The sequence below is a fragment of the Triturus cristatus genome, chromosome 8 (assembly GCF_964204655.1).
Source record: "Triturus cristatus chromosome 8, aTriCri1.1, whole genome shotgun sequence".
NCBI lineage: Eukaryota > Metazoa > Chordata > Amphibia > Caudata > Salamandridae > Triturus > Triturus cristatus.
Window position 1 is genome coordinate 851,874,555 of NC_140591.1, and position 13,128 is coordinate 851,887,682.

The window sequence follows — 13,128 nt, forward strand, 5'->3', positions numbered from 1 at the left end:
CCAAGTTTTTAATGCTTTCCTGTATTGGGTTTCATCCGACAAGGAGCGTAAGGAAAAGGGTAGCTTGTTCCATGCTTTAGCACCCAACACGAAGACAGATTTGCCACCTTTAGTTGTCAGCTTAAATTTAGGGATAGTCAGCAGGTTTTGGCCCGCAGATCTTAGACAACGTACCGGCTTGTATCGCTTAAAACCCTCAGTTAGATATTTAGGGCCTCGATGGTGAAAAGCCCTAAAGGTAATCAAGAGGACCTTAAAAAGTATTCTCTTTGCGATTGGTAGCCAGTGTAATGCATCCATTGCTGCAGAAGCTGATGATCTACGGGGCCAGCCTAATACTAGGCGGGCAGCTGCATGTTGGACCATTTGTAGTCTGTGAAGTACCGATCTGTTGGCTCCTGCATATAGACTGTTGCAGTAGTCCAGCCTAGAAGTGATCAAGGCCACTGCAACAGTTTTCCTGGCTGACAGCGGCAGAAGATCAAAGAACTTTCTCAAGGCTTTGGTTATGTGAAAGCATGTGCCAGCTACTGCAACAGCTTGTTGTTTGAAGGACAGCTGATTGTCAAATTTAATGCCTAAGTTCCGGACTGATGTGATGGTATTAGGAGGAGGTACCTCACCATCCGGCCAACAACTTATCGGGGAAAACAGATTTTCTTTTCCGACCGGAAGGATTTCCGTCTTCTCGGCATTGCATTTAAGATGATTATCTGTCATCCATTTAAATGTTGCGGCTAGGCACTCTTTAAGATTTTCTTCGTCGGCACCTGCTCGATCCCTGTCTAGTACTAGGATAAGCTGGGTGTCGTCAGCATACGAGATAGTACTGATCTGGAAAGAAGTAATCAGATTAATCAGGGGAACCAGGTACAGATTAAAAAGTATGGGACTCAAACTTGAACCCTGGGGGACTCCCGAGGTAAGGGCCTTAGCTTCAGATTGATACTGGCCCAATACTGTAATTTGGTGTCTATCTCTGAGAAAGTTTCTCAGCCAGGTCAGAGCTGTCCCCTCTACCCCCGCGGCAGCTAAACGGTCCGCCAAGATGTTATGCGAGACCGTATCAAACGCTGCCGACAGGTCAAGTAGAATTAGGACCGCCTTCTTTCCCTGGTCAATGGCCAAACGGAGAGTCTCAGTTGTAAACAATAAGGCAGACTCGGTAGAGTGTTTTGACCGGAACCCTGACTGATTATGATGTAAAATATCATTAGTTTCCAGGAAATTTGTGAGTTGGATGTTCACAAATTTTTCCGTTAATTTAGACATCACTGGAAGCAGGGAGATTGGGCGTAGGTTGGAGAGAGTGGTAGGGTCGGCAAGGTTTTTTTTTTGAAGTGGTTTGACCGCAGCAAGCTTCCAATCGCTAGGGACATCTGCCGTCGCTAAAGATGAATTAATAATACTGTTTACAATGGGGTTGATAGTTTCTGCCAGAGATTGTAAAGCCAAAGGAGGGCAAGGATCAAAGGGGGATCCGGATTTGCTCGCAAAAATGGCTTTAAGGGAGTCTTCAAGGGAGACAGGGGCGAAAGTGTCCAAACTAATTGGGGCCTTCACCCTCTCCCCTCTTTCATCTGCTTCTAAAATGGAGGGAACTAGAGGAAAGGTTCTCACAATTTTAAGAATTTTATTCTCGAAGTAATCCGAGATCTCATTACATAGGATTTGAGAAGGTGGAATCTCCTGCGACAGGACAGAGGGATTCATAAAGTCCTTGACTATATTAAAGATTTCCTTTTGTCCTTGAGCTGCCGTTTCAATTGCCTGAAGATAGTAGGCTTTTTTGGCTGATTTTATATCTGCATGGTACTGTCTTCTGGCCTGTTTATAAATGTCACGGGCAGTGGTCTCATAATGCCTGCGCCACCGGCGTTCTAATGTTTTTATTTCCCCCAGTTTAACTCTCAGGGGTAATGTAAACCAAGGAGCCTTCATTTTCTTTTTAGTGGAATTTCTGATGTTGGAAGGACTTAGTTGATTGCCTATCATAGTTATCCAATCCCGCAGCTTTTGGTTATCAACAGAGGTGTTACCTGTTGGCGCCAGGGTGCCAATTCCAGGCGCATCCAACGCATCAAGTCTACTGGATAGTTGTTTCCAGTTAGGTTTATGAATCATGTTAGGAGTGGTGGTGTTATTTCTAATTCTATCCGACATTTTATGCAAAAATGGAATAGAGAACGGGATAAAGAAATGGTCAGACCAAATCTGGGGACAGGGCGGATTGACTATCAGATTGCTGGAATTAGAGCAAATACAGTCTAATAGGTGGCCACCCGAATGCGTATATTGATGAGTCAGAAGAGTGAGTCCTAGAATATTAATAATGTCCATAAAGCAGTCCACTCCAGAGGCTTTTGGAGAGTCAAGGTGCAAATTTAAATCACCCAGTATGGTAAAATTCGAGAATCTAAGTACCAAGTTACTGAGTGCATCTCCCACACTTTCCAGGAATTCCTTAGGGGGGCCTGGGGGGCGATAAATGAGTACACCAGAAAATGTGAGTGAATCATGTATACCCAAAGAGAATGCTAACGCTTCTGCTCCTTTTATCTCGGCGAGTTCATGGGAGGAGCATTTTAGTGAGCTGCGATATATAATGGCCAGGCCGCCTCCCCGTTTTTCCTTTCTATCTAGACGCTGAATAGAAAAATTCTCCGGGAGAGCGATAGCCAAGTCAGGATTACACCAAGGCTTAAGCCAGGTCTCGGTAATCAGAAGCCAATCGAGGTCATTGTCGGAAATGAGCTCCTGTATATTTTGCGCATTTTTACACAACGAACGGGCATTAATAAGACCACCTCGTAGTGTGGGGGAGGTAGGCGACATTTCCGGGGACAATACAGACAGTGGCATGCCAATATATTTGTTCACACGCAGCAGAGACAATACTTAAACTATTGCAACAGATGCGAGAGGTTCTTAGTCTTTCCTTTCTCTTCTTCTTCTTGCATGCTCTGTGCCGGTCTAGTTCTACAAAACGTGTATACTTGCATGCGTATTACCTGACTAGACCAGCTTTTAAGCACCAGCAGCACATTGTCGCCTTTACTTGGGCCAGACTAATGCCGGCTTCGTACACCAGAGATTTATTCCTCGCTGACAGCCGATTGCTTCATAGAAAGTTGCGCTGCTCCTTTATTAGTTATGCGTACCCTCCGGCCTCCCGATCTTTGATCGGATAATCCCCTCACCTGCATGATATTGAGCCAGTTATTTTTAGTGCGTTCTAACGGCTGTCACCTCGTGGTATGCTGGCCACCAGCACTTTCTCCCTCCCTGAATACCGTATTCGAGTTGAATTTTCACTCGAGCCAGGGATTCATGTTCACTAGACTGCCAGTGGCTCTCTGATTAAGCGGCCACTCTTCTTACCTCCCCGGTTGTCGTGCTAACTTCCACTTCCATAGCCTTCCACCGTATCAAGGTCACCAGGCCAACCACGCCCACTTGGCCGTCATACCACACCAACGTTATTCGACTATACCTACCCGCAGGTGGCCATACCTCACCCCCCTACTTAAGTGGTACCACGTTCCTAACCTGATTTGGTACTAGGTTCACGGCATTCTGGCCACGTTACACCAGACTTTTAATTCCTAGTACCGCTGTCCATTAGACCCACCGCCACAGGGGTACCATGAATGCATGACAAGTATTCGTGACCTGTATTCTCATTGCACTCCCTTGACCCACGTACCTCCCTTCTTCCCCAGACAACCTACTCCAGCAGCTTTTCCTCAACACGGATCCTTACAGTAATCACTGGACCCGCCTTGGACCATCTTCCAGGGACTACTTTACACAATTACTTCTGATCCTTCTGGACCAGTGAGTTGTCCTCTCTCTCAGCTGTTAGATCCCACTGCCACCCCTGAATGGCGTACTTACCTTTTTCTTTCACTTCAGACAGATGCATCCTTAATTTGATCTATACGGGGATCCTGCACATCTATAATTGGGATTCCTGGCGCATACTATGCGTAAGTCGCCATGATTCTAATTGGCAACCTTTGCGCCTCCGCGCTCCTGATCACAGACAAGGACAACTTACCTGCTACTTTATCTTTCTCGTTGAGCCTAGACACGCGGTAATCTTCCTACACTTTCTCACATGTTTGCCGCGCTGTAACCGGTCCTCCTCTTCCCCTTGTGCTCATCCAACCCCTCAAAACCTCCCCCTTCCCTTTTTCTATACCTCCCCTCATATCTCTCACTCAACACGGTCCACCTCTGAGTGTGTTCATTCTTACCCACAGCACTGTTATAAAAATAAGAGTCCTGATGAAGGCCTGAACACTCCAACAGGCCGAAACGCCGTCGACTCTAACAGCGAAAACCTCGGCGCTAGCTCCTCAAGGATACCCACCTTGACTTCACCTGTATATATTATCATTCAATGTTTGGGTATCTCTACTATGCAAATTCCACCACCAATTGTCTTTTTGTTGTGCCCTTTCACATCGCTGTACATACTTCCTCACATATCACTTGTGTCGTCACCACTTCACGAGCACTTGTGCACAGTATCCCACAGGTTACATGCCAATTAATGTAACGCAGTGCTGTTCTTCTACATGTCAGAATATATGAAGTCATTTATAACAAATATATACGATTACAGAAACTCAATTTTATGTTGTCAAATTGCATTTTTGTCTCCCTGGTTTCTCCTTCTACTCCCAGCAACTAATTGTGCTTCTTTAAATTGACTACTAACTAATACCCTTAGAGACATTGTTGTATGTTATATATGTTCACCCTGGTCTCTATAGGGTGTATGGGCTACCTCCTGTAGTCTGATATTAGGAACAGGAAGCAGGCAGCCTCCCTCCCCTCCCCTAAGCCAATCACAATGCTGCAATGGCAGCGTTGTGATTGGTGGGACCGCCGCCCAGCCAGGGACTTACTGGGAGCCCATGTTCTCCATGCAGGCCCAGAGGGCCGTCCAAACAGTCATTGCGCTCTCAGGAGTGGGCACACACACCACTCCTCCCCTGCTCCAGAGCAGCCCTGCCCACCCGCCTGCAACTAAACATAAAATGGTATTATCCGGAAGTTATTACCATTTTATGTTTCTGCTTCTCGCACTGTGAGAAAGTAGTGGGGTGACGTTCCTCCGCCCTAGTGGAGGAGCCGCCCCTGATCAAGCCCCATTGTAAATTTGTGTTTATTGGACTCTTTCATCACTCAGTGAGAAGGGATGACCTGCTGTGACGATTACCATTTAAAGTATCTCAGGGGCTAACTGTGGATCTCCATCTGCATGGGGTCAACCCACCCCTTTCCTGCTTTCCGGTGTTTCGAACTCCTCTCACCCTCACCTTCTTCCAGCTCAGTCACGCTTTCTTAAATTTATTCTGCTCAACTACTCACCAAGCTAAAACAAAAACAAAAAAAGTATTAATAAACACATAGGCAATACCTAATGCATTTAACAATGCTTCCTTTGTGTAGCTTCCATTATGCCTCCCGATTGCACATCTGAGACATGTACAGTGAGGCTACAGGTACACGATTGGTGGGAGGTAGAAGTGTGGAACACATGTTTCCCTAAAGTTTCCCCACTAACAAATGTAGAGTAAGTATCATCCGTGTTACAGTGCCACATGTGCCTAAAGGGGTGTCCTGTGACAGCAGTAAAAACAAGACAAAGTTTAGCCTACTCAATAGGTAGTTCATTGGAGTGGTTCACATTTCTACACCATCCCAATGAGACGTAGTCCTGAGGGTCACACATTCCAGCCCTTACCTTTTGTTCTAAGTCCTTGTATGCTGGGTAAATTATTTTACTCTCCACTATGTACCATGTGCATCAATGCACTGAGATTGTCAGGAAAGGTGTCCGGGTAGTCATGCACACATCCTGTTCCCTTCAGAATTCCAAAACGGTATAATGTGTGTTATAGTTCTTCACATCACATTCCATATAGGATTGCTTTGATCAACATAATGTTAGTGGGTTACCTCCGTCTGTGCATGTCATGACCAGCCTTTGGGTTTACCTTCACACGAGCAGAAGAGGCCATTTCCATGCATTTATTAGGCCTAGCATGTGACATGGGCACTTGTACAATGTTCCATATGGCGTTACGGTGTGCTAGATGGCTAGCTATGTTATACCTACCATATAGAGACCTAGAATTTTGCTGGTACAAAACTATTTCTACATCTCTTGCATTCATACAGATCACTGCCCATCAAAAGAAGATCCTCTGGAAAGCCATCGCCGGGAAGGTGGACACCCTGGGTGTCTCAAACCGGCATCGTGCCCACTGCCGTAAGGGGTGGGATGATCACCGGAGCTCAACACACAAGATTGCAGAGTTCAAGCTGGGTCTGGCTTCCAAGTGAGGTAGAGGCGCACACCGGAGCACAACCCTGTGATGGACCGCATACTGGTGGTGGCCCACCCAGAGCTTCATGGGCAGTTGAGAGCCCAACAGCAGCAATTTGGGGGTGAGTATTTGCCTGAGTGTGACTTTCTGCATGAACAGCTAAATTTTGTTACAGGCAGCATTCTCTCCGCAAACTTGGAGCTGAGCTATGTCCCACACAACAGGTCCATTGTTGCATTTGTGGGCATGGGAGTAGGTGCTTAGTGTCCACCACTGACTATAGGTCATGTTTCTTTGAACTAAGTAAGGGCCAATAAAACATGTCTTACCACTGTGGCAGATCCACATGGCGGAGTAATGTCCTCCATTGCAGCAGATTGTAATGTGTGTAAGTGGTCCTACACAGGCCACTTGTCATCTTGATTCTGCAGTTTAGCTGCCTCTCTACTGTGTCTCATGAGATGGTATACCGCATACTTGTGGTATGGTATTCAATGGACTCTGGGTGCTTCGACTGGGTACCACATCTCCTTGGTATTTGGCAGTGTGCAGTAGCAATAATTGGCCAACATAACTCATGTCAGCTTAATGGATGCCTACATGCAGTCATGTGTATCTTTGATGCAGCTGAAGCGGTGTTTTTTTCAAATCATCTTATGCCCCACACCAACCTTATAAAACTATCAGAAACGTAACACTAATGACGGGCCCATAAGTCATTATCACATAGTTAGCTGTAACAAATGTCCTCCGATGGATCATTGGTAGAGCTAAAAGGGACAAAGTAATCAGAAACTAAAATGAAGAAATAGCTTAAACATCAGTATTTATCAATACCATGTCAAATAACTCAATAACTCATGAATAAAGACAAACGCTAATTCGTATCTTGTTATTTCATAATATGAATGGTCAAACACATGTACACAGATTAGAATGTAATATTTAGATTCAATGTTACAGGATAAATTCACAATAAGAAACAACTCATTAAAATACATCAACAAAAGGTATTGAGGAGTGAGAGGGAGAGAGAAAAATCATTGCAAAGACAAATATGCAAGATTATCAGTTTCTCATACCAACCTAGAAATTCAAATGCACAGCATGCATTTAGTCTGAAAAGCTAACCCCTCGGATAAAAGAGTATAGCACAAGCAGCATCACCAGCCGATGATGTGCAAAGTCAAATAGGAAAGTCTTTAGGATTGCAGGATTCACACCACCCAGAGTAACAGAATCAGCACGGCAGTCAATATACCAACGAACGCAGGGACAGGTCACTAATCTGGACCCGTACCAGTCCAGGTTCCGCAGCAACCACAGCACCGAAACTGCCCTCATCGCCGCCACCGATGACATCAGGACCCTGCTAGACAACGGAGAAACCGCGGCCCTCATACTCCTGGACCTGTCAGCCGCCTTCGACACGGTCTGCCACCGCACACTATGAACACGCCTCTACGACACCGGAATCCAAGAGAAGGCCCTGGACTGGACCTCCTCCTTCCTCTCTGGCAGAACACAGAGCGTCCGCCTCCCCCCTTCCACTCCGAAGCCACCGAGATCATCTGCTGCGAACCCAAGGCTCATCCCTCAGCCCCACGTTGTTCAACGTCTACATGGCACCACTCGCCCACATCGCACGACGGCATGACCTCAACATCATCTCCTATGCCGACGACACCCAGCTGATCCTCTCCCTCACCAAGGACCCCCACACCGCCAAAACAATCCTCCACGAAGGAATGAAGGCCATCGCCGACTGGATGAGGAACAGCCAACTGAAGCTGAACTCGGACAAGACGGAGGTCCTCATCCTCGGATCCACTCCCTCGGCCTGGGACGACTCCTGGTGGCCGGCTGCACTAGGAACACCCCCAACACCCACCAACCACGCACGCAATCTAGGGGTCATCCTCGACTCTACCCTCTCCATGACGAAGCAGGTCAACGCCGTCTCCTCCTCCTGCTTCAACACCCTCCGCATGTTTCGCAGGATCTCCAAGTGGATCCCCACCGAAATAAAAAGGAAAGTCACCCAGGCCCTCGTCAGCAGTAGACTGAACTACGGAAACGCACTCTACGCAGGAGCCCCGGCCAAACTCCTGAATCGGCTTTAAAGCATTCAGAACGCCTCCGCACGCCTGATCCTCGACATCCCTCGCCACAGCCACATCACACCCCACCTGAGAAACCTGCACTGGGAATAAGAGGATAACCTTCAAACTCCTCACCCACGCACACAAGGCGCTCCACAACACCGGACCAACATACCTGAACAGCCGACTCAGCCTCTACACCCCCACCCGCCAGCTCCACTCCACAGACCGCACCCTCGCCACCGTCCCCAGCATCCCAAGAGTGACCGTCAGCGGCAGATCATTCTCCCACCACGCCGCCAAGACATGGAACACCCTCCCCATTCGCCTGTAGCAGACCGAAGACCTACTGACCTTCAGAAGACTCCTCAAGACCTGGCTCTTCGAACAGTAGCAGCTCCCCGCCAAGGGCCTTGAGACCCTCTCGGGTATGTAGTGCGCTTTACAAATGCCATGATTGATTGATTGATTGAATCTTGTGAACGAGCCGATGAACATTTTCTCACAGAAGTTCTTATAGTACATGACACTCTTATCTCAATTAAATATTTCATTTTCTTTCTTCGCCTTGCATCCTCATTGGTCATTTCGCATGAGGAGACAGTCTTCCGAGTTCTACTTTACAAACATTTCTAAACGGCATTTGTCAAAACGTTATTACATCAACTTCCAAGGAAGGAAAAAGAAGTCCTCGATACGTAAGTATATAATTGTTGAAACAATTATACTAGAACTACATCGTCTCTCACCTAGACAGGAAAAACCTAAAAAGTTCATTCAGAAATAGACTAACATCTGCATTTTAAGGAAACATTTGAAACTTTTGAAGGACAGGAGCACGGAAGCACATCCTCTAACATTTTAACATTTCAAGGCCTACATTATTTTAGCAAAAGAGAGAATTATTTCTAAAATATTTATAAAGTGTTTCACGAAGAATAAAGGCTTTTCTTCTGTTTTTGTCTTGTCTCTGCATTTCAGAAGAAATAAATCACATTCAATTAACAAACAAAATTATTCTTCATTTATTTATTAAATACTAATCACCTAAGTTTCTCAACTATCATTAAATAGTTTTCATTATGTTAATTTCATTACTCAGGAAAACATTTGCCGATTCTCCTATACACATGTTAACGTTATACATTATGTTTTCAATGTGTTACTATTATGCAATTTATTAGTTTATGTTAATTCACACTTTTGGACAGATTACATTGAGCAGATTTTATGCACAAAAATCATGCTCTATCACCTTTACATGTTGAACTGTCACAAGTACCTCTGTGGCATACTTGAACTGAGGGTATATACAGTAACTGTATGCAGCAGACATTTCTATTTGACAATGTGTACATGATCATATGACTGAGTAATGACCATTCATACAGAGTCTGCAAAAGCCAATTTTTTGTGTTATATTAGGATATGGGTAGATGAGTCACACATACCAATGACACTGATGGCTGACATCTTGCAGTTAAATGTGTTGATGATTTGACACATGTTAGGGTTGTTACAGTCATCTCAGCCATTTCTCTAAGCATGCCAATGAAAGGGATCTATGTAGTGTGCTGGGATGGCCATGTGCATCAGTGAGCCATCAGTCTGCAGATGGTGACATGCAACTGGGAGTGATGTGCTGACATGTTGGTGTGACTTCTGTGTCAGAAGTCAGTACTATATGGATACATGTATCATAAATACCTGGAAGGTACCTTGAAGCCATTGTCCTTGTGGGGGCCAATCTGACATATTCATGGATGGCCTCATTACAATGCCTTATGTACTGTCAATTACCTATAGGTATAGACAATTTGAATGTGGAAAAGGCTTGCCCACAAGTAATGTTCTTAAATGTTGATGTACCTAGGCAGAGTCAGGTACAAAGGTCATTTATGCTGTTATCTCACACAACTTTGTGCCTATATGTCTCCCTTACTACTGTTCTGAAATACATGTGATACATAGCTAGCCTACTCGTGCATCTGTCAACAGCATCATATGGCAGTGGACAGAATTGAGACAGTAACTTGGAAATGTTAGCTGTGTGGAATGGGCCCTTCCATCTCAATTGTTAGTTCACAATTTAATGTCACTTATCCCGGTAGTAGTAGGTTTGAGACTCCTGACCTTTAGCTTTTTGCAGGTCTTGTGTGGATAAGTAGTGATATATTCATGAAGATGTTGCATTAGATAGCTTAAGCTAGCAATTCCATGGTACAAGGGCCTAGGTTGAGAGGTGAAATTTGTGCAGTCTCCCAGATGCAGTTTGAGCTGGCAGTTGTTCTGACACCCTGATGATTGACTATGCTCAGTTTATGTGGCATTAATACATATTTTCAGACCACTGGTACAAATGATGTACAGACCCTTGTACAAGTACTTCTCCGTGATGATGTATAATGTGTGATGTGATGATATGCTTGCATGTTGGCCTCAAGCAATTGGTAAAACCCATTTCTACTTGTGTTACAGCATCTACAGAGGGCAGAGAAGGAGACAGGGCTGAGACCACTGGGGTTGCAGCTGGTCACAGTGGTTCTCGGGAACCCAGTGACACTGAGGTGACCCCTGGCCAGGAGGATGAGGAGAGCGTCCTTAAGGAGCAAGACGACAACACCTTAACATGATCTTCTTCATCAGCATCCAGTGGTGGCCGACCAAGGAAGAACACCATCCGCCACATTTATGTCCACTGATGTAGCTCAGATTTCATCTGGAGTCAGGCATTGCTTTATTTTTGTGCTTCAGATAGACTGCATTTAAAATGACGCAGATTTTGGCGCAAGCAAAATGAAAACATGACATAAGGCCTAGTCAAATGTATTCTTTTTAAGTGGCAGATTTTGGTGCATGAAAAGTGAGAACATCAATCAGATGCTTTGAAAGGGTAACACTTTTGGTACCTACAAGTGAAAATATGAAATAATGGAAGGTGCTCCTCTTCCTTACCAACTCTCAATGAAAGGTCTTTGTTAATAAATCACGCCCTCCAGTTTCCGTCTCTTCACCCTTCATTATGTTGCATATTTCTTTTATTTTTTTTGTAGCCTGTTTAAACAGTGGAGTGAAGAGAAACTGCAGAGCACACATTTTTCTTATAAAATTTATTTTTCTGTTTCCTCATAAATAATACTTTTTGTTACAGAAAATGTAATTGTTTTAAAATGTAAAAGGATGTGAAGTCATGTAATGAGGAACACACCTGATTAATGACGTATCCAGTCAGCCCATGGGGAGACGATGTGTCTTGAAGTTTTGATTGGACCAGCTATGAGGACCAAGCACGTGGACGTTTGCTTGAAATATGGTTTACAAGTGGGAGGGGTGGCTTTTTTTGCTTATTTTTTCCTGAACACCAGGCAGGACAGTAGTCAGATAACTGGAAGCCTAAGAGAGAGAAGGAGGGGCTGCGTCTGTGGGGGCTATTTTGCAGCTCCCGAGACAGAGAGACAGAGGAACCGCACAGTAAGGCAGAGAGAGAGAGCTTAGAGGATCAGAACAGGTTTAGATTTTAGGTGCTAAACTTTAAATTTCATGCTTTGACTAACTGCTTTTGAAAAGATGTATTTGTCCTATGCATTTATTTCTCTTTATGGGAGATTTTTGCCGTTATTAATTATTGATTAGGCTTGCAAGATTCACTCTTTTCTTAGAAACTTTTTAAGAGTTTTGACTGACATTTTGCACCACATTTTCTTTTCTACAAGTGATGCTTATATGCAGACTGTAATATGTTCTGTATTAATTCTATTTTCCTATTTTCAAATCTGTAACCTGATTGATATTTGACTAATGAATAAAGGGTCAGAAAACTTTAACTTTTAACTAGAAAATAAAACCCTTTAAAACTACTCAAAACTCTCTTTATTGGCTTAAATGCATTTTTGATTTTACATGTTTATGTAAAGTCTCCTGAAGGTATTATACAGCGGCAAGGGTACAGTACCTTTACAGTGGTAAATTAGAGGTAAATGAGGTTTTGCATTGAGAAATTACCGGGAAATTACCGCTGCATCACCACCACCCCCTTACATTTCCATCCTCACTGCTGCTCCCCAAACTGCTGTCCGAGCCTCCTCTTCTAAGCAGAGGAGTGTCTCCATCACACCAGGTTCCTCGGTCCCTGCTCCTGTCTCCCCTCTTGCCCTGAGGCTAGAAGCAATAGATGTTCTGAGGCAGATCTCTGTGGCTAACACTGCAGTGCTGAATGCCCTCCAGGAGTATGACAAGCTGACCCAGACTGTTGCCTACCTGGAGGGCATTCAATCTTGCATGGCGCACCAACAGGGATCTTTTCAGGCTCTTTCATCCACACTCACAGCTGCCTTCCAAGTTTTCAAACCTACACAACACCTCATGCCTCTTCTCCATCCACCATCCCTAGCCTAAAATCTGCCCAATGCACATGCGCACCTGAGCACCCAATGTCTGTGACTGTGGTTTGTGACTAAACCATTTAGTGGTCTTTCCAATTCCAGGTGTGTGCTGTGTGCAAGCCCACGACAGTGCATCAGCAGGGGAGGACATTTGTGTTTCCCAGAGACATGCTTAGTGATATTTTTTCAAGGTAACACCATGACATAGCTAATGAAATATTTGAGACTGTCACCAATGATGTTTGCTATGGAAATCGTGAGGATGCGTAGTAAGTTGACAATGTTTATGGCACACAGAAT

General features: G+C 44.8%; 1 long non-coding RNA gene across 1 annotated transcript in view; it reads left to right on the top strand.

Moving 5' to 3' along the window:
• The window catches only part of LOC146805165 (uncharacterized), a 36,682-nt gene extending 24,546 nt beyond the window's left edge, over positions 1-12,136 (top strand). The window contains exons 2-3 of the long non-coding RNA XR_014967433.1: positions 6,196-6,465; positions 10,925-12,136. This is a non-coding gene — a long non-coding RNA (uncharacterized LOC146805165). The remainder of the gene's footprint in view (positions 1-6,195; positions 6,466-10,924) is intronic.
• Positions 12,137-13,128: the final 992 nt, after the last annotated feature.